A 21,542-nucleotide genomic window follows, 5' to 3' on the forward strand; every position below is an offset into this window, starting at 1 on the left:
TTGCCTTTCTCTGTCTGGTTTATTTCACTTAACATAACACCCTCAAGTTCCATCCACGTTGTTGTGAATAGGACAAGTTTGTCTTTTTTTATGGCTGAGTAGTATTGCATTGTGTGTGTGTGTGTGTGTAAATATATATATATATGTGTGTGTGTGTACGTATATGACATCTTCATCCAGTTGTCAGTTGATGGGCACTTGGTTTGCTTCCGTGTCTTGGCTATTGTGAATAATGCTGCAAGGAACATAGGGGTACATAAGTCTCTCTGAATCATTGATTTCCAGTTCTTTGCTTAAGTACCTAGTCATGAGATAGTAGTGAAGAGACTGTCTTTTCTCCATTGTATGTTCTTGGCACCTTTGTCAAAGATTAGCTGACCATAGATGTGTGGTTTTATTTCTGGGCTTTCAGTTCTGTTCCATTGATCTGTGTGCCAGTTTTTGTACCAGTACCATGCCATTTTGGTCACTATGGCTTTGTAGTACATTTTGAAGTCAGGGATTGTGATACCTCCAGCTTTGTTCTTTTTTCTCAGGATTGCCTTAGCAATTCGAGATCTTTGCCCCATATCAATTTTAGTATTCCTTGCTCTGTTTCCGTCAAGAATGTCAGTGGGATGCTGATAGGGATTGCATTGAATCTGTAGATTCCTTTGTGTAGTATGGACATTTTACCTATGTTTATTCTTCCAATCCATGAGCAAGGAGTCTCTTAACATCTGTTTAAGTCACTATCAATTTCTCTCACTCATGTCTTATAGTTTTCTTTGCATAAGTCCTTCACTTCCTTGGTTAAATTTATTCCTAGGTACTTAAGTTTTTTAGGTACGCTGGCAAATGGAATTATATTTTTGAGTTCCCTTTGTGTAAGTTTGTTGTTGGAGTATAGAAAAGCAACTGAATTTTGTAAGTTGACTCTGTACCCTGCAAATTTACTGTAGTTGTTAATTATTTGTATTAGTTTTCCAGTGGATTTTGGGGGGTTTTCTATATACAAGCTCATGTCGTGTGCAAACAGCGAGAGTTTCACTTCTTCACCCCCTATTTGGATTCCATTTATTCTTTTCTCTTGCCTAATTGCTCTGGCCAAAACCTCCAGTACTATGTTGAATAAGAGTGATGATAGTGGGCATCCTTGTCTCGTTCCTGTTCTCAGGGGGATGGCGCTCAGTTTTTGCCCTTTGAGTATGATATTGGCTGTGGATTTGTCATATATGGCCTTTATTATGTTGAGGTAATTTCCTTGTATCCCTATTGTTTTTCATAGTTTTTATCATAAATGGCTGTTGGATCTTGTCAAGTGCTTTCTCTGCATCTATTGAGATGATCATGTGGTTTTTATTCTTCAATTTGTTGATGTGGTGTATCACATTGATTGATTTGCGGATGTTGAACCATCCCTGTGTCCCTGGTATGAATCCCACTTGATCATGATGTATGATCCTTTTGACGTATTGCTGAATTCAGGTTGCCAAAATTTTGTTGAGAATTTTTGCATCCATGTTCATCAGCGATATTAGCCTGTAGTTCTCCTTTTTTGTGCTGTCCCTCTCAGGCTTTGGTATCAGTGATGCTGGCCTCGTAGAATGTGTTAGGAAGTGTTCCATCCTCCCTTGTGTTATTTTTAATATCTTCTTTTAGGTTTGTTAACAGTTGCTTTATGAACTTTGCTGCTCCTGTGTTGGGTGCATAGATATTTATAAGTGTTATTATTCTTCTTGATGGAGTGTCCCTTTGATCATTGTATACTGCCCCTCTTTGTATCTCTTTACCTGCCTTGTCTTGAAGTCTGCTTTGTCTGATGTAAGTATTGCGACATCTGCTTTCTTTTGTTTGCTGTTAGCTTGGAGTCTCGTCTTCCACCTCTTCACTCTGAGCCTGTCCTTGTCATTGGAGCTGAGATGAGTTTCGTGGAGGCTACAAATTATTGGATCTTGTTCTTTAATCCCTCTTGCCACTCTGTGTCTTTTTATTGGAGAGTTCAGTCCATTTCCATTGAAGGTGATTATTGATGTATGACGGCTTAATGCTGTCATTATATCACTCGTTTTCCAGTTTTCCTGCATTTCCTTTGTTTCTCGTCCTGTGTGTTTTGGTCTACCCATTGAATTATGCCGTTTTTTATGCTGTGTGTCTTTGTTTTTTCCTTATTTCTTTTTTGTGTCTCTGTTCTGCTTTTTAGTTTAGTGGCTGACCTGAAGTTTGTATTCAGAATCTCGTGCATAACATAGTCCCTTTTCAGATGACCTCTTACTTCCTTGGTCTAAACTGATTCAGTCCCTTTCCACCTCGCCTCCTAAGTTATTATTCTCATATCTTATTCCAGCTTGTGTCATGAGTTTGTGGTTAAAGTGACAAGATTGTCTTTGTTTTTGGTGTATTCCTTCCCTTTAGCCTAATGCTGTAGTTGAATATTTGCTATCCTGTTCTGATCCTGTCTATCTGTTGGTCTCCTTACTCTGTGTTTTGTGACCCCTCTCTCCCCTTTGTCATTTTTTCAGGTATGAGGGCCTTCTTGAGGATTTCTTGGTGTGGGAGGATGGGTCTCATGGCTACGAAGTCCCTTAGCATTGTTTGTCTGGGAAAGTTTTAATTTCTCCCTCATATCTGAAGGATGTTTTTGCTGGGTAGAGTATACTTGGCTGAAGATTTTTATCTTTTAAAATTTTGGATATGTCATTCCATTCTCTTCTAGCTTGTAAGGTTTCTGCAGAGAAGTCTGCTTATCTGATAGGGGTTCCTTTGTAGGGTATTTTCTTCTGCCTTGCTGCCCTGAGTATTCTTTCTTTGTCATTCATTTTTGCCAGTTTTACTACTATATGCCTTGCAGTAGGTCTTTTTACTTGGACACATCTAGGAGATCTGAAGGCTTCCTCCAGACACGTTTCCCTCTCATTGTCTAGATTTGGGAAGTTGTCTGCTGTTATTTCTGTGAGCACGCGTTCTGCTCTACTCTCCTTATCTTCACCTTATTCAATACCTATGATTCTTATGTTGTATTTTCTCATTGAGTTGGATATTTCTCGGAGACTTTCTTCATTTCTTTTTAGTCTCAGTTCTCTCTCCTCCTCTGTCTGGAGCATTTCAACATGTTGCTCCTCTGTGGTGTCCACACGAGCATTCAGGGAATCTGTATTTTGTTTTATAGCTTCCATTGTGTCTTTCATCTCTAATATTTCTGATTGATTCTTCTTTATAGTTTCAATCTGTTTTGTGGACTAGCTCCTGAACTCGTTGAATTGTTTCTCTATGTTCTCTTTTACCTCATTGAGTTTTTTGACAATAGCTCTTTTGAATTCATTGTTGCTTAGTTTACTTATTTCTGCATCCTCAGGACTGAATTCTGGGTGCTTATTTTCTCTCTGGTCTGGAGATTTGATGAATTGCCTGATGCTGGAAGGATGAGTCTTTTTCCCATTGTGATAGTATTCTGTTGCAGTTACAGCCTGTTGCCAGTGGATGGGGGTCGAGAGCCGTGTATTCTGAGCCCTCCACCTTCAGCTGAGCTGGCCCAGCGCAGTGCGGGTCGGGGGAGGGGCACTTTCTCCTGCGTGCAGTCCCGGGTTTCCCCGATCAGCTCTCGCTGTCTGGTCTCCTGTGGTCTTGGCTTGATGAGGTCACCCCTGAGTGAAAGCTTTTGCCCTGTTAAAGGGCTTCCCTTTAGGCCGCCAGGGCCCTAGGGAGTCCTGGGTGATTCCACAGACGCGCAACCCCTCCCCCACTCCTTCTGTCACAGAGCCTCCCTGGCAGTGACCACAGTCTTTAGGGGAGGGAGCAGAGTTCTCTCTTACCCTGTGCCGGCTCCTCTGAGGCAGGGCTCCAGCCTCTCCCCCCTCTGTCGTGTGGCTGCCGTGACTCTCCGAGGATTTTTGTGCTTTTAGGGTATTTTCTTTTGGAATAGGGTTGCTCCTTTTTGTTGTATCTTGGAGGGGAGAGAGTCCCGGGCAAGCTCACTCCACCATGATGCTGATGTCACTCCATTGCTTGTTTAATCTTGAAGTCGGTTTTGTCTAAGGACGGCAACACCTGCTTCTTTTGTTTGCCATTACCTTGGAGTCTCATCTTCCGTCAGTTCACTCTGAGCCTTTGTTTGTCTTTAGAGCTGAGATCTGTTTCCTGGAGGCAGCATAATGTTGGGTCTTATTTTTTAATCCATCCCACCACTCTCTCTCTCTTTTTTTTTTTTTTTTGAGGAAGATTAGCCCTGAGCTAACATCTGCTGCCAATCCTCCTCTTTTTGCTGAGGAAGACTGGCCCTGAGCCAACATCCGTGTCCATCTTCCTCTACTTTATATGTGGGACGCCTACCACAGCATGGCTTGCCAAGCTGTGCCATGTCCACACCTGGGATCCTAACTGGCGCACCCCGGACCGCCAAAGCAGAACATGTGCACTTAACTGCTGAGCCACTGGCCCAGGCCTACACTCTCTCTCTTTTGATTGGAGAATTCAATCCATTTACATTTAGAGTGATGATTGATCTATGAGGGCTTACTGCTGCCATTTTATCACTTGTTTTCTGGTCGTTCTGTATTTCCCTTGTTTCTTGTCCTTTGTATTTCGGACTGCCAGTTTAGTTTGGTAGTTCTCTAGAATGATTTTCTCCGTATGTATCCTTTGTGTCTCTGTTCTGATTGTTTGTTTAGTGGTTGCCATGAGGTTTATCTGAAAAATCTCATAGATGAGATAGTCCATTTCCTGATGGCCTCTTCTTTCCTTAGTCTAAAGCAGGTTCCATCCCTTTCTTCATTCCCTTCTAAGTTACTTTTGTCCTAACTTCCGTTTTCTGATGTGAGTTTGTGGTTAAAATGATGAGATTACGGTTATTTTTGATGTGTTCCTTTCCTTTATCTTCAATATTATAATTGGTTGCTATCCTGTCCTGATAGAGAACTGCAGTTTTCTGATTTTGTCTGCCTATTTATCTCTTTGCTCAAGGCTTTTTTAACCCTTTCTTTTTCTTTCTGATATGAGGGAGTCTTGTGGCAATGAACTCCCTCCGCTTTTGTTTATCTGGGAAAGTTTTTATTTCTCCATCATATCTGAAGGATAATTTCGATGGATAGAGTCTTCTTGGCTGAAAGTTTCTGTTTTTCAGAATTTTGAGGATATTGTTCTGTTCTCTCCTAGCCTGTAAGGTTTCTGCTGGGAAATTCAGTGAAAGCCTGCTAGGGGTTCCTTTGTAGGTTATTTTCTCCTGCCTTGCTACCCTTAATATTTTTTCTTTGTCATTTACTTTTGCCAGTTTCACTAACATATGCCTTGGAGAAGGTGTTTTTACATTGATACAATTAGGAGTTCGGTTAGCTGCTTTTTTTTTTTTTTTAAAGATTTTATTTTTTTCCTTTTTCTCCCCACAGCCCCCTGGTACATAGTTGTATATTCTTAGTTGTGGGTCCTTCTACTTGTGGCATGTGGGACACCGCCTCATCGTGGTTTTGATGAGCAGTGCCATGTCCGCGCCCAGGATTCGAACCAACAAAACACTGGGCCACCTGCAGCGGAGCGTGTGAAATTAACCACTCGGCCATGGGGCCAGCTCCTCAGTTAGCTTCTTTTACTTGTAAATCCAGTTTCTTCCCCAAGTTTGAGAAGTTCTCAGCTATTATTTCTTTGAACAAGCTTTCTGTTCCTTTCTCTCCCTTCTTCCTCTGGCATACCTATAATCCTTCTGTTGCATTTCCTAATTGAGTCGGATGATTCTGGGAGAATTTTTTCATTTCTTTTTTATCTTAGTTCCGCCTCCTTCTTCTGAAGCATTTCTATGTTTCTGTCCTCCAAGCTGCTGCTTCTGTGTTCCATAAATCAGCCCTGTTATTCAAGGACTCCAGATTTTTCTTTATCTCATTCATTGTGTCTTTCATCTCCAACATTTCTGATGGGTTTTTATTTATAGTTTCAGTCTCTTTTGTGAAGAATTCTGTCTGTTCATTAAATTTTGTTCCTGATTTCATTGAACTGCTTTCCCAAGTTTTCTTGTAACTCATTGATTTTTTTAATGATAGCTATTTTGAATGGTCTTTCGTTTATATTGTAAACTTTTGTGGCTTCAGGACAAGATTGATTTCTGGGTGCTTGTCACTTTTCCTTCTGGTCTGGAGTATTAAAGTGTCTTTTTGTACTATTTCAGGGGGTGGATTTGTGCTTCCCCTTAGTGGAAGTATCTGATCGCAGATTCTACTTGCTACCAGTGGGAGGGGCAGGAGCTGTGTATTCTGAGCCCACCGCGATCCCTGGCATCTGTGCCTGTCCTTTGGAATCTGTGCTGACTGGGCACGTCTGCCGTTGCCCGCTCACTGCTGCTGCTTTAGAAATGTGTGTGCATGTGCTCTGGTAGGAGTCCCTTCCTCTGGCTGAGCTGGTGTGTCAAGTGGAGGGAGAGGTGCTTTGTTTTGCATGCAGAATCCTGGGGGCATTCTGCTCTGCACTTGCTGTCTCCCCCCCCCCCCCCGCCGGGGTGCTTGCTTGATAAAGATGCCCCTGCAATTCCTTGGCCTCCTCTGTGTGGGGCTTTCCCACAGCTGTAGGCAGCTCCAAGAGTAAAGGTGTTCCTGCGGAGAGCTGCCCCTTCCCACTCTCCTCACAGAGCCACATGCAGTCCTGTGCCCTAGATCACCGTCAAGGAGGAAGAGGAGATCCCCCTACCTCCTTCCACTTCATCCCGGGGGTACAGCACCTCCACCTTCAAATGTATGGCTGCCTGGGTCTCTCAGACGTCTGTTGTGTTGTGGGAATGTTCTCTGTTGGTTTATGAATGTCCTTTGCATTGTGTCTTGGGGAGAGAGTCTAAGGGAAGAGCTCACTCCACCATGATGGCGGATGTCACTGGTTTTTTGTGGGTGTGTATGTGAGCTGCCATTAGCATGGCAGATGGGTGGTGTAGGTCCGTACCTGGGAACCGAACCTGGGCCACCGAAGCAAAGTGTGCCAAACTTTAAGCACTAGGCCACTGGGGCTGGCTGCCAGATATCTAGTTTAAAATAGCCAAGTGTCATGAAACTTTCTAGTTTAAAAAGTCACTCATTCTTTAAAATAATAACCTGATGTCTAAGAAGAAATATTGAGATACCACTACCTTATTGTCTTTGTACAGTATTTAAAACTCATTCCTGGATGGGCTGTTTCTGCATTCGTGGCTAAAAGCTACAACTTCACCATGGCCGCCCCACAGCTCCTTTCCTTCCACATGCACGTTTCAGCTCACAACTGATGCTGGATGAGGGTGTTAAAGACTCTGAATCCTCTACTAAATAGTTTCCATACTGAGGGAGATTTTAATTCCTTCGCTCTGATGAAAGAAAGTCTATGCTTGTGAGATTTCTTGAAATATTTTACCATGAATGGTTCCACCAGTCTACCTGTAAGCTTTAAAGGTTTAACTCATGGAAGTTCTTCCGGTTTTCTAGCAGGTAATGGTGAAATATTTCTGGTTCCTAGTGCTATTGAAATTCTCTGTGTACTCTTGAGTTTTTACATCTAGGTGAGTCTGCGGAATGGCTCATCAGAAAGTACCCACTTTCTATTCATGATTCTGAGCTAAGTAGATTGTGAATATGTCACTCTGCTGCATAAAATTCTCCAAGGGTTCCCAACTATGTATAGTGTCAGGTAGAAAAGCCTCTCAGAATAGCATGTGAGCTCTTTACAATCTGGCACAATCCTATCATTTCAGATTCATGTGTATTCACTTCCTGCCATAGATCTCAGACTCTCGCCACACTAAACTACTGATCTCTTTCTCCAAACCTGTCAGGAAATTTCAGACCTTTCTACTTCTACTGATATACTCTTCCTTCTGCCTGTAATGCCTTGCCTCTCAGTGGGAATTGATATTTGTCCTTCACAGTGGAACAGAAATAACACCTCCTTTTTCTAGTATTTCCGATGCCCAAAGCAAAATTCATGACACCATTTTCTTTGGCCCCGTTGCTGTGGCCTAAATGTTGTGTCTCCCCAAAATTCCTTTGTTAAATCCTAAGGCCCAATGGGATGGTATTAGGAGGTGGGGCCTTTGGGAGGTGATTAGGTCATGAGGGCAGAGCCCTGAGGAATGGGATTAGTGCCCATATAAAAGGGGCTTCTGGGCCGACCTGGTGGCACAGTGGTTAAGGGCACATGTTCCACTTCAGTGGCCTGGGGTGCACCCGTTTGGATCCCGCGTGCGGACATGGCACTGATGGCAAGCCATGCTGTGGTAGGCGTCACACATATAAAGTAGAGGAAGATGGGCATGGATGTTAGCTGAAGGCCAGCCTTCCTCAGCAAAAAGAGGAGGATTGGCAGCAGATGTTAGCTCATGGCTAATCTTCCTTAAAAAAAAGGAGGGGGCCTTCAGAAACCCCTGTAGCCTTTGTCTCACAGAAATTATCTTCTACTGAATTTTTCCTCCCTTTTATTACCTCTGTTCTCTGCCTCCAGAACCCCGATAAAAGAAAGGGCAGACATGTATGCTGCTTCACATTTCTCTCCTATGTGCCATCATTCTGCCTTTGGCTCTGGTCTGCAAGATTCCACTGACTTTATCACCAGATCACTGACATGTTGTTAACCATCCCCATTCTCTTAGTCAGTCTGTCCACTGAATTGTTTTAGTGTCAAACATATTTTTAATTCCCAGGCACTCATTTTCGTCCTCTGATTACTCCTTTTTTGCAGCAGCAGTCTGTTCTTACTTTTGCACGTGCCATCTTTCCTATCTCACTAGAGTCATTTCTTACTCTTTTAACGTTGTTTTGTTTCCTGAATGATCTTTATTTCCTAAAAACACAATTATTTTACTTGTTAATCTTAATGTGAGTCACGTATGTGATTTTTTTTTCTTCACATTTGTTGACCCTTGGCTGTTAGTTCTTGTTTGTGAATAAAGATCTAGGCTGTTAAGCGGTGGGAGTTCCATTTGGATTTGTGTAGCTCTCTCTGCCAAGAAACTGCTCCCTGGATGAGCCTGTACTGGTGGGTCTGGTGCCATAACTGGAAAATGACAGTTCAGAGTTGTGGGGGTCAGCCGGCTGTGGAGAGCAAGTCAAAAGAGGGAGGACTTGACTTGAGCAGTGAATTATTTTGATGTGTTCCTTCTTGAGAAAAGCTGTGTTGCCTCTCCTTTTTCATTAAGGTGCCTGCTGGATGTTCCAGAGTTTCCTCAGACTCTGCTTTGCTTCCCATTCATGGTTCTACACTCAAATGAGGAGGCATCTGCATGTAAGCAGGTCACTTTCTTCAGCGTGCACAGCTAGGATTTTTATGTGGGGGCCAAAAGCCTCTGCTGTCTGCTGTATATATTTGGGAGGAGGGCAGGGAAGAGAGATGTGGTCCAACTAGCCCAGCCTTCCCAGATGCAGTCTTTTAAATCAAAAATATTCATCATATGTATATATATATATGTGTGTGTGTATATATATATATACACACACATATATATATACACATATATTGAGCAGTATGATAAGAGTGGCAAAATGGCTGAAAATTCTGTCTATCCTGTGTCCATGCCCCTCTGCAATGTGACTTTGGAGCCCCTCCTAGCAAGAGGTGGCATTTGTTTCTCCATCTTCTTGAATCTGGCTTGGCCCTGTGGCTTAGTTTGATCATTGGGATTCTAGAACAGTGACCTGAAGGAGAGACTTGAAAACCGCTTGCACACTGGACTTGCTGTCTCTTGCTGCCCTTATAAAGAAGATAGGTAAGGGGCCAGCTTGGCGGCATAGCTGTTAAGTTCGTGCACTCCACATCAGTGGCCTGGGTTTGCCAGTTTGGATCCTGGGGGTGGACCTATGCACTGCTTATCAAGCCATGCTATGGCAGGCATCCCATATATAAAGTAGAGGAAGATGGGCATGGATGTTAGCTCAGGGCCAGTCTTCCTCAGCAAAAAAAGGAGGATTGGTGGCTGATGTTAGCATAGGGCTAATCTTGCTCAAAAGAAACCCCAAATAAGTAAAAGACAGGAAAGTTAAAAATACATTTTTTTCCATATGAATTCTGAGCTATCAGAACTAACAGTCCTGGGAGCCAGCCCGGTGGCTCCGCAGTTCAGTGTGTACATTCTGCTTTGGTGGCCCGGGGTTCGCCGATTTGGATCCCGGTTGCGGACATGGCACTGCTTGGCAAGCCATGCTGTGGTAGTCGTCCCACATATAAAGTAGAGGAAGCTGGGCACGGATGTTAGCTCAGGGCCAGTCTTCCTCAGCAAAAAGAGGAGGATTGGCAGCAGTTAGGGCTAATCTTCCTCAAAAAAAAAAAATAACACTCCTATGAAGAAGCCCAAGAGGATGACAAGAGGCATGTGGCCCATTTGCTTCTGTTGCTCTGACCAACAGCCTGCCAGACTCATAGCATGTGACAAAGACTTCCCTAGATTATCCAACCAGCAGCCAATTTACAGCTGAGCATGGATGCCTGGGATACAGAGCCTGGGAGAGATGTACTGAGTTCACGCAGATAAGAAGAACTGCCTAGCTGATCCAAATCATGAACTAAATAAGCAGTTGTTGTTTGAGACCCCTAAGTTTTGGGGTAGTTTATCACCCAGCAAGAGCTCACTGATACAAACACCGCATTGTATTGATGTTCCAGCTACTGTAGATACTCTGATAAACAAAGTAGATCAGGCCTCTGTCCTCAGGTGACGAGAAACAAAGAAATAAATGAGTCAGACAACTTCAGAGATTCACACATGCTCTGAAGGAAAGCAAGCAGGGTGATGTGACTGGCTGGGGTTGGGATCTCATTTAGATACTGTGATCAGAGAAGAATGCTTTGAGCAGCTAAAGTTTGAGCCAAGACCTGAGTGACAAGGAAGAGCCAACCATGTGAAAGTCTGGAGGTAGATTGTTCCAGACAGGAAACAGCAAGTGCACAGGCAGTGAGCTGGGGAGATACTTCACGTGTTAAAAGGACATAAAGAAGGTCAATGAAGCTGGAGTTGGTGAGCAAAGGAGAGAGAGGGGAAAGATGTGAAGTCAGGAAACAGACCTTGGGGGAGGACTTGGCCTGTGATTCATTTACCAGTTACCTTCATGCTTGTACCCTGTCTCATCTCTGTCCTTGATGTTTGTGGACTAGGAGCTTGGAGCTCTCAAAGGACCCCTGTGGGAAGGGTCCCTCTTTTCTCCAGCATTTTGGTCTACATCTTTCTGTGATCTGTTTTCATCAGTCAGATCTATCTGCTTTCTGTCTTCTCGGATTTCTTCAAGATGTCCTCCAGCTGACTGCCATTCTAGTTTACTAGCATTACCACGGATTCGTTCTTTTTAAAATACAAGATGGTTTTTGGGGGCGTTTTTAAGGACCTTCGTATATATTAGTCCCCAAATCACCATCTTTAGTTGAAATTCTCATATCTCATGTTTAAATTTGGAGCTCTAAGCCCATAAATCTCCCATCCCCCTTTGTTATCCTATCTTTTTCTCTGTTTCTTCTCTTTTCAGCTTGTCTTTACAGTGGCTGCTGAGAGGCCAGCCCTCAATGGGCTCTTTATTCACTATCCAAGAAATATGTCCTGAGAAGCTTTTATCTGCAAACAAAATGGAAGCCCTTCTCACCTACCAGTTGCCCCTTTGCAGCCACTTGCCTTGCTCGGTTCCTGCTGAGTTGAATATGCTCATCCAAACACCCCCTGCTGGGACACTGAGGGGACACAGGGTCAGTTCTTCCCAGTGCCTTCCACTTCACTAGACACTTCAGGTGTTTCATTTCCTAGGGAGGTTTTGATGTCTCAGAATTCATATACCAGAAAACTGTATTTGAACATCCTGGTCTTCCATCTATCTGTCTGTCTATGTTCTATCTTCATTGAGTTTTGGGTGCCACAAATCATTAGATGGCACATAGGATGTCATACCTGGGAGGGATGGTCCATGTTACCCTTTTGAGAACAGGAGATGCTACACCCTTGCAGACCAAGAGCTTGGCCTTCCTGGACGTTTGTAAAGTTTCCAGGCAAGGAATCTTCACTTATCTCCCTAAAACAGATAAACATACTTTTGTACAGAGATGAGTGCACGTGAAAGGTGAGACTAGCAATCTTCAGGGCCCAGAGCTTACTCATGATGTTTTCTTCCACAAATCTGTTGGGTCCTTTGCAGAAGCCCAAAGTACAAAACTCTTTGCCTGCCCTGCATTTGCCTTACAGGAATACCACTACACACTTCCCTCCAGCCCAGAATCAGAGGCCAGAGCACGTTGAATGAAGAGGAAAGGAGGTCCATATTCTCTTTTCTACCCCAGGGCCATTGCGAGTGCTGTTCCCTTCACCATTCTCCGTGCTTTTCCTCCAAGTCTCTTACTTATCCTGGCTCTTACTTATCCTTCTGGACTCAGCTTATATGCCGCTTGCTCGGAGAGGCCGTCTCTGCTTTTCTGATCTTCCCTTCCTTCCCCAAGTCTAGTGGATGCTGCTGGTGCCCTGCCCGGGTCCCCTTCACTGGTGGCACACTCTTTCCTCAGTTGCTGTGAGTATTCATTGCTCAAATGGAGCTGCCTTGCCTGGGAGGTTACTCCTGGCCGCAGGGGACAGTCAGTGGCCAATGATTGACTGGGGCACAAAAAGCCGGAAGCCTGGCCTCAAGGTGGACCAGAGCCTTCTGGGATACGAGGGAGAAGTTAGTCTCCAGCTGAGACAGCCCCTTTGCTTAGTTTTCTTCTCCTGTCTGCTGCTTCCCTCACACTGCACCCCCTCCAGAGAGCCCTCCTCCAATGAATCCTTTTCACCAGAGTCACTGTCTCAGGCCCTGCTTCTGGGAAGCCTGACCGAAGACACTGAGAAAGCTTTCTTTAAGAGGTTTGTCTGTGTATTTACACAGCGAGGACAAGTTTTCTCTCTGACCCCTGCGCCTCTAACAGTGATGGAGTGTCATGTGAATGGACTCGGATGTGAATAGTCCCCCTGGAACTGGCCACACAGCAGCCCCCCGTCTGAGGCTCCTGAAGAGCTTCTCTAGGAGGTGGAAGGGGAAGAAGAAAAAGAGACACTGCACACAAGCAGTTCACCGGGAGGCTGTGCTGTCATTTCTGAAGCAGAGCTCTTTGACCTGCTAAAAAGGGGTATCTTTTAGAGGCTTTAGTAAAAATCATTTAATCTAAAATTCAATATCAATGCCGCTCGTTAATTTTTAAGAACCCCATATCTGTTCTTTCCCTGAAGTGAAACAAATTTGGTTAAGGATGGGTGTTTCTGAGTTTATTTCCTACACAGTTGAAAGCTCAATGTCATGGTTAAGTCTCTTGTCCCAAAGGTAACCCCTTGGGAGCCACAGCAATAGCACAAACTAATGAAACAGGAGGAATTCATGTTTGAAGAGCCAGAGCCTCTGGAGACATTGACTCAATGGCCTGAGCCCCACAGGATGGTTTCGAATTGAGTTCCTATGCAAATGCTTTTAAACACCAGTCCTGTGTCACTTACACATTCAATACTTAAAATTTAGATTATCTGGAGGTGACTCTTGAGATTTAACAATTGTGACGTTTTCTTGAGGCATGAACTCAACTCACACATCCTACAAAGTTGGCAGATGGTGAGTGAACGAGGTGACCATTGAGCATCTACTTGGCATGTGTGCAGTAACTCACATGAAGGGATTTAAATCTTTCCAACTGTGAATGTTGCTAACAGAAGGGCAGAGGTGGGGGGAAGAAATGGCAGGTGTTTGAGGGTCTGCAAGACCAAAGCTCTCACAGCTGTCGCGTGATTACCATAGGCCCTCCATGTCAGCCACCACAATGGCTGCTTTAGAATCTGATTTTCCAGATGCACAGTTAAGGATACAGAGGCACTGATGTGCTGTCTTAGGAGGAAGATGGAGCTTGGGTGTCTGTTAAATTGGAATTTGAAGGTGATCAGGGTTGTGATCCCCTCTCTGATTTTCCCAGCTTCTCGCACCCGCAGTTGAAGAAGCCGTGTCCTGATAGTCTCAGGCAGACTAGTTCCGCCGATTCCTTATTCCCAGTGCAGGTTTGCTTTTCTCTCTGCATCTTTCTTTTCTGTTTATGACACCACCGTCTTAGTTGCTGAAGTTTCCAACCTTGACCGTAGGCCCCTGTACGTTTGTCCTTCTTATGTCTTCTCCTGTCATTAACCTCAGGGCCACCTCCACCCCTTATCTTCTGGCTATGATTCCTTGGGCTCCTCACGGGATGTGACCATCACTTCCATCCACTTGAATCCTTCATGGGCCTGGCCTCGCCTTGGACCTTTGGGTGACTCTGAGTCTCTCCTCCTCCAAGAGCATCATTATGGGGACCCATTGGGAAAATCCTCTACTTTGGCTCTGCTCCCAAGGTCTCCTCCTACAGCAGCGTGTGCTGCCTTTTCCCTATCACGGGAAGCGTGTGAGATTAACTGTTTTGACTCCTTTCTCTTGTTTGAAAGAAAGCAACACCAAGATGTGTGTTTCCTCCCAGAAAGACTAGAGATAGGCAATAAGGAAGGGGAAAATGTGTCTGCAAATCTGTAGCTTAAAGCTTCGTGTGTTTAAAAATCATTCTTGTTTGTCTTTTATATTCCTATAAAATGCATAGAGAGTTTTATCCATCAGTATTCCAGACAAGATCAAAGAAGCCTATGTTCTGATAGCACCATTAAAGAGGAGGGGCCCCTCTCTCCCTGCTGCCCCTGAACAAAGGCTCCCGTGAAAGCTAGGACAGTCGCTCTGACACCTGACCCATCACCAGATGAACCTCAGGAGCTCTGGGCCCAGGGGTGTCCTGACTGGAGCCAGAACACAGGAACAAGGGAGGTTATAAGACCTGAATAGTACTTGGCATTGGATTTGATAGACACTGCAGGGACTGAAAAACTCTTTAGCCAGTTTTCTTCTTTTACTCTCTCATAGTTTGTATTTCATTTCCATCAAATGGCATGAAAGCATGTCATTGGCCAGCGAGAGGATGAAACCCTGATGTGGACTGGACCTACCCTAAACCTAGTGTGAATTCTGAAATCCCCACAACTGATCACAGTGACTTCTCCTTCCACATCTTCAGCTCTGTCTTCCCCTGGAGCCTGCTGTCTGTCAGCTCAGGATCTCCGTGCTCACACCTCTCTGGCCTTGCTTGTTTCAGCCCAAGGTTAGCCACTTTGCTGGTTCTCGTGAGCATCCCTGATGCCCTTACCTCTGTGCACTTCCATGACCCCTGCCTTCCCATCCTCAGCCATGCCACTCATGACCCCCTTCAATATCTAGAATGTGAGGCCGCACCGAATAAAATCACAAGAGTTATTTGCTCTTTATCTAGTTGGCCCTTTGATGGTTCTGATGTCCTCAATCCTTCACTGGTTGACCACAACATATTCTTAAAGTACTCCAAACCTGTTCCACTCTGATCAAGGTCCGTATGCCATCCCCACTGCCAAACTCGGCAAAATCATGTTTTGTGGGGACCAAGTCCATCAGTGTGAGTTTTCTCAAAATCTCTCTCATCTACATCAAATTCATTTTTGTATTTGCCCCTCTCTTGTTTTTCTTCTTTCCTCCAATAAAGAAATTTCCCTTGGTATTATCTAATCAAGTTGAAAATGTACATGGTCCCTGACTCAGTATTTTTTTTCTGTCTCTTCATCTCCTTGCTTATTTTCCTGTTGACTTATTCTATGTATTTTTTTTTAGAAGGTCTGTTTAGTTCTTAGGAGGATGAAGCTGTAGAGAGAGCCATGCTAATTATGTGTGTCCCTTTCCTCCAGAATCTCAGCCTCCTCCAAAATAGACACAGAGGTCGGACACTGTCATCCTGGAGCTCAGAGCTCAGTGGGGAAGATGGAGTATGAATAAAGTGTTACAACGCAACGTAAGTACTATAACGGATGTCCACTCCAGGTACGGGTGCGGCACAGAGCAGCGGATGAACTCAGTGGGGGTGGAGGCAGGAAAGCGTTACAGTCAAGAAACAGCTGAGCTGGATCTTAAAGAATTATTAGTTCAGTAGACAAGGTGGGGAGGTAGCCATTAAATATCTGTTAGATTAGTAAACGAAGGGTATATCCCACAGAGAAAACAACGGGTGCCAAAAGAGTGACGAAGTGACACAGCTCTGTCTCTTGAGGAAAAGTGCAGGCTCAGTCTAGCTAAAGCAGGTGGGAGGAAGAGAGAGCTGGCAAATGGGCCTGAGAGCTCAAAAACTAAAATAAAGAATATACCTAAGAAAATTAGATGAAGGAAATAATACTGATAAAAGCAGAAAATATTGGTTCAAGAAATCATGAAAACAGTAGCATTAACACTTAATTCCAAGAGTTGTTTCTTGAAAAGAAAGAAAGAGCAAGAAAGGAGAGACAGCAAGAGACCAGAAAGGCAAGAAGAAGGGATGGAGGGAGGATAGAAAGAGGTCTTGTAAGTTTAATCAGGGGAAAAGGAAAACACATACAAAGTAAATGTATTGAAAGTGTATTTATAGAGGGCTCGATACTTCCCAGGTCCTGGGCAAGGTGTTGGGGACAATCAGCTGTATAGACAGACACGTTGTCTGCCTTTGAGGAGCTGAATTTTAACGAAGAAAGTGCTTCTTTAAACACGTAACTACACAGACAAAATATAACCCACTAATTGAGAGATGTGAAGGCAAAGTAAAGAATACAGCGAGAGGCTGGAGCAAGGTCAGAAATTAACTTGGGGCTGGGTGCTGGGTCGTGAAAGGCTATCTGAAGATGTGGCATTTCAGCCAGCATCTGGGAGAGGAGGATGAGTTAACCAGACAAAGAGTGAGTGCAGAAGCAATCCAGGGAGAAAACCAGCCCGTGTGAAGGTCTTGAGGTAAGAAAGTCCAAGTCACTGGAAGAAGGTGAGTGGGGCTGCAGTGCACAGAGGAAGCAGAGAGTTGCCAAGACTTACAGGGAGGGTGCCAACAGTGTCAGTTTGGCCAGGACTAGGGGGAGGGTCCTGGCGTGTAAGACTTTCAGATTTAACACTGGGACAGTCCCGAGCAAACCTGGATGAACTGGTCACCCTATTTACAGGCCTCATTCATGATTTTGGACCTTAGCAGCAGAGCAGTGTGGCAGCCATAATCGAGGCAGCCATAGTGAGGATGGAGAGAAATGGACGGATTCAAGAAATATTTAGATGTAAACTGACAGAACTTGAGGACAAAATGATAGCCAGGGAAGGGGTTAGGGCAGGGGGAATAATCTAGAATGAACTGCAGATTTTTCTGGCTTTGGAAACCAGAGAGATGTGCATTAAAAAGGAATTAATACAGAAAGAGACGACGCTAAAGTTGGTCTTTGACGTTAACTATCAAGTGAGAGCTCGAGGTTTGATCACATTTGAGCACACAGGAATAAATTTTGGTACCCTCCATCTCTCCCACCCCTCGGATTGAAATAGAAAGTGGACCTGGTAGAAACCCAAATGTGCTCCAGACAGAATTTGGAATTCAGTTTGAACCTGTAAAGAAGTGGAGTGTTCCTCACCCTGATAAGGGGACAAGACAACATAATAAGTAAAAGGAAAACCGGAAGGCTTTGTTACAGACCGCATTCAGCCTGCATTCAGATGGCATGTCAAGAACTGTATTACTCTTGTCCCCTCGTCCAACTCTTAGACTCCCATAATTAACCCAGAGGAAGTTGTAAGTGAAATAATTATGAAGTCCTTTCAAAACTAGACACTTGACACGTGTTATAGAAACCTTATAAAAAGGAAACTGGATTCTTGTAAATTTTAAGATTATATGAATTCAGACACAAAGACACTCCTATGAATTTTCACAAAAATACTCAAATCACAGAGTTTGTTCTGCCTGCCATTGAGATGTGGGGGATTTTGCTGTGTGCACTAAATTCTCTTCTTCTTCTTTTATTTATTTACTTATTTCCTTCTTCTCCCCAAAGCCCCCCAGTACGTAGTTGTATGTTTTAGTTGTGAGTCCTTGTTGTGGCATGCGGGACGCCACCTCAGCATGGCTTGATGAGCAGGGCTATGTTCGCACCCAGGATCTGAACCGGTGAAGCCCTGGGCTGCCAAGCAGAGCACGTGAACTTAACCACTCGGCCACAGGGCAACCCCTAAATTCTCTTCTTTAACTGCCCATGTCACGAGAGCACAAGACTAGAATGAAGACAAGCACGGGAGACCAAGGATGAGAGTTTATTGAACATGAAGGTCTCATCCACATTCGAAAGCACAATCCCGGTGAGACCTCAGTCATGTATCTAGACGGGTGAGAACTTGCTTCCAGTGTCCCTGAATCCCAAATGGAAGGATGCTTTTCCTGTATGTGGGAGCCGAACGCCAGGGCTGGGAAGGGCTGCCAAACTCATTCAGCCCAGTCTTACATCCGCAGTCTGTTTTTCAACACTCCTTCACTCGTTTATTAATTTAACAAATATTATTGGCACCTGCTGTATACACGGCACTCTTCTAGGGACTTGGGATCTGGTGGTGAACAAAACAGACACCAGTTCCTCCTGTCGTTGACGTTATGTTCTAAAGAAAGGATTCAAGTAGTAAACAATAAGAATAAGCAGTAAACGTAGTGAGTAAGTAAGTTACATAGATAGTACCATAGGTTGGAAGGTGAAAACAGTGCAACAGAGAAATAGGAGGGCAGGGAAAGAGATCAGAGTGATGGTGAGGGGGCAGGGTGCAGCTTCAATAAGGTGGTTGAGTAGCTCCTTGTGAAGATGATGTTTGAAAGCAGTTTTGAAAGAGGTGAGGCAGTTAGCCACGGGGATCTCTGGGAGGAAAGCCTGGTTGGTGGTTTTATTTCCCTCCAAGACAGTCCCGAGTGCTCTAAAGTGGGCTGTTTAGCAAAGTGCTCCACTGGGTTCAGAAGCTGGGCTTTGCTCAGGTCCCACTCATGAGTCGTGTGTCCTAATCAGTTTGTTCTAGAGTACTCTAAATAGCCCACCACCCTCACAAGTCCCCTGCCCCCAGAGCCCCTGCTTCGGCTCTCCCTGTTGTAGGATAATGGATGTCGTGGAATTGTCTGTTTAGGTGTCCAGCTTCTGCAGGAGGAAGTACAGAAGCTCCGAGATTAGGCCACACAGGGTCGAAACCTGCTTCTGCCGCTGACTGGCTGTCTGTCCTTCATCAGGTCATTTAACCTCTGTGAGTCTCAGTTTCCTTATCTGTAAAGACAAGATGATCGTGTCTGTTCAATGGGAGTGTCATTAGTATTCCCAGAGAAATTGTGTGTATAGCTCTTGGCATGGTGCTTGGCACACAGTAAGCACGTAACTAAAACTAAGACTCTGGTGGTGCCCACTCCAGTGCCATCTCCTTGAGGGCAAGGCCCCTCTTGTCTTCCATTCTAGTTGACCAGTGCCTGGCATAGAGCCTGGCCCGTGTAAGGATGGTCGTGAGCAATGGAGTGCAGTTTGTCCAGGAACACCCAGGAGAACACACCCGAAGCCTCACTGGAGGACTCAGCCTCCTCGTCTGGTTGGTACATAGCCACCCATCCATCCGTTCACCAGGATGACAAGTTTATACACACACACCAGAATCAGGTTTTTCCTTTTCTTTTCTTTCTTTCTTTTTTTTTTGTGAGGACGACTAGCTCTGAGCTAACGTCTGTTGCCAGTCTTCCTCTTTTTTGCTTGAGGAAAACTGTCGCTGGGCTAACATCTGTGGCAGTCTTCCTCCATTTTTTGTATGTGGGACACTGCCACAGTATGGCTTGGTGAGCAATGTGGAGGTCCATTCCTGAGATCTGAACCTGTGAACCCCAGGCTGCTGAAGGAGAGTGCACAAACTTAACCACTTCGCCACTAGGCTGGCCCCCAGAGTCAGATTTTACTCCTCTTTTTTCCCTGAATTGACTGTCTTGGGAAGAGAAGAGTAGCCAGGTGAGGGGACGTGTGTGGGGAAGGTTTCTTCCCTACAAGAAAGACTCTAATAAATGAGACTGTTTCTTATCCAAGTTATAGTATTTCTTGGCACTTTTTTCTTTCAAAATGTGTTTTTTGTCTAAAATTGAAGCGTAATAGTAATAACAAAATTGTCTCGAGTGTCAGGCTCCAAGTTAAAGGTAGGCTGTGATTCTGTATATAGAAGAGCTTCATAAAGAGAATCAGAACTCTGATCCCAAATGCCCCGCAGTGTGGGTAAAAAGGTACCAAATTAAAAAGACTGTTGCCAAGTTTCCTTTCTTACTGCGTTTTGAGATTCAGAACTATAACGGCATGGCGCTCAGATTCTGTCAGTATGCATTGGACTCTGGTGGCTAATGTGCAAAGTCCATAATTACCCGGCCCTTCTGGATGTCCCAGCAGGAACCAAGTGGTGAGGACCTGCAGGCATCTCTGAGCCTCCTGAGGTTGAGGGCCGGTGGGTGGAAACCCCATTCTGGGCCAAGGGAAGTGGCAAGATAGTCATTCTTGCTGTGAGCTGGTTTGAATACAGATGTGAAGTGAAGAGGTGACAGTGCTGTGACGCTGTCTGCTGTCCAGGCTTGTGGCCCCAGTCGAGCCTGTAGCCTGTCGTTGTGAATACATCTGATGGGCGGCTGTGGCAGTGACTCCTCCTTCCACAGCAGTCTCCTGGCCTGTCGAGGGTGTGTCCACAGCTGAACAGAAATCCCACCAGTTTTCCACTTTGCCTTGGAACAAAGGTTGACCCAGAGCCTCTGAGCTAATTCTGGCCACTGCTTGTTCTGTCAGTAAAGTTTGAGTGGAGCACACCCGCGTCTGGCCGTTTATGGCCTGTCTGTGAGGGCTTTTGAGCTAGGATGGCGGAATTGAGTGGTTGTAGCAGGGGCCTGCAAAGACTAAAATGTTTATCATCTGACCCTTTACAGAAATGTTGCCAATGCCATTCTACGTGAATGAAGGTGTCTGGAGTGCTTGCACCCAGAGAAGGTTGTGAGATCGTTGTCATCACCCAGACGTGGTAGCAGACACCTGCACTCACACTCAGATGAATCTGGGGCTGGCCTGGGACCTCGACGCAGACATCTGGTTGCAGCCGAAAGACATCGTCCCTCACCTTAAATTAAGGACGTTAACGTGAAATTGACTGGTCTTGTAATTTTGTTTGTACTTGATTTTTAAGTTTGTTTTGGTTTTAGAGTTGTGTAAGAGCTAAAAGAATAAGGAAGTTTTACCAGGATGTCTGTTTGTAAATATTTAATTTATGTTTGAATAAAAGTAATTCAAGTGACACTAGAGCTCCTGGAGCAGTTTCGGAGGGGGATTTGTACATGACTCAGGTTGGAGAAACATGGCTGAAGCTTCTCCCTCTGCCCTTCACGCTGGCTTCCCTGCCTTCTCTTCTCTATCTGCTCTAAGCTATATCCTTTAACCCGAGGCTGGCAGACATCTTCTGTGCAGGGTAGGTAGTAAATACTTTTAATGATTTCTGCTGTTTAGCACAAAAGTGGCCATAAACAAGGTGTAAACAAATGAGCATGGCCGTGTTCCACTAAAACTTTATGGATGACGCTGAAATTTAAATTGCGTTTAATTTTCCTGTGCCATAATACGTTCTTTTGATTGGTTTTCAACCGTGTGAAAATGCAAAAATCATCCTTAGCTCATGAGCCGGAAAATAAAACGACAAAGGACTGGACTTGGCACATAGTTTGCTGACCCCCGTCCTTTGATATCA

General features: G+C 44.6%; 1 pseudogene; it reads left to right on the forward strand.

Moving 5' to 3' along the window:
- LOC138917603 (heparan sulfate glucosamine 3-O-sulfotransferase 4-like) overlaps window positions 1-21,097 on the forward strand; it is a 145,765-nt pseudogene extending 124,668 nt beyond the window's left edge.
- The last annotated feature ends 445 nt before the right edge of the window (window positions 21,098-21,542 follow it).

Source organism: Equus caballus, chromosome 14, assembly GCF_041296265.1.
Source record: "Equus caballus isolate H_3958 breed thoroughbred chromosome 14, TB-T2T, whole genome shotgun sequence".
Classification (NCBI taxonomy): domain Eukaryota; kingdom Metazoa; phylum Chordata; class Mammalia; order Perissodactyla; family Equidae; genus Equus; species Equus caballus.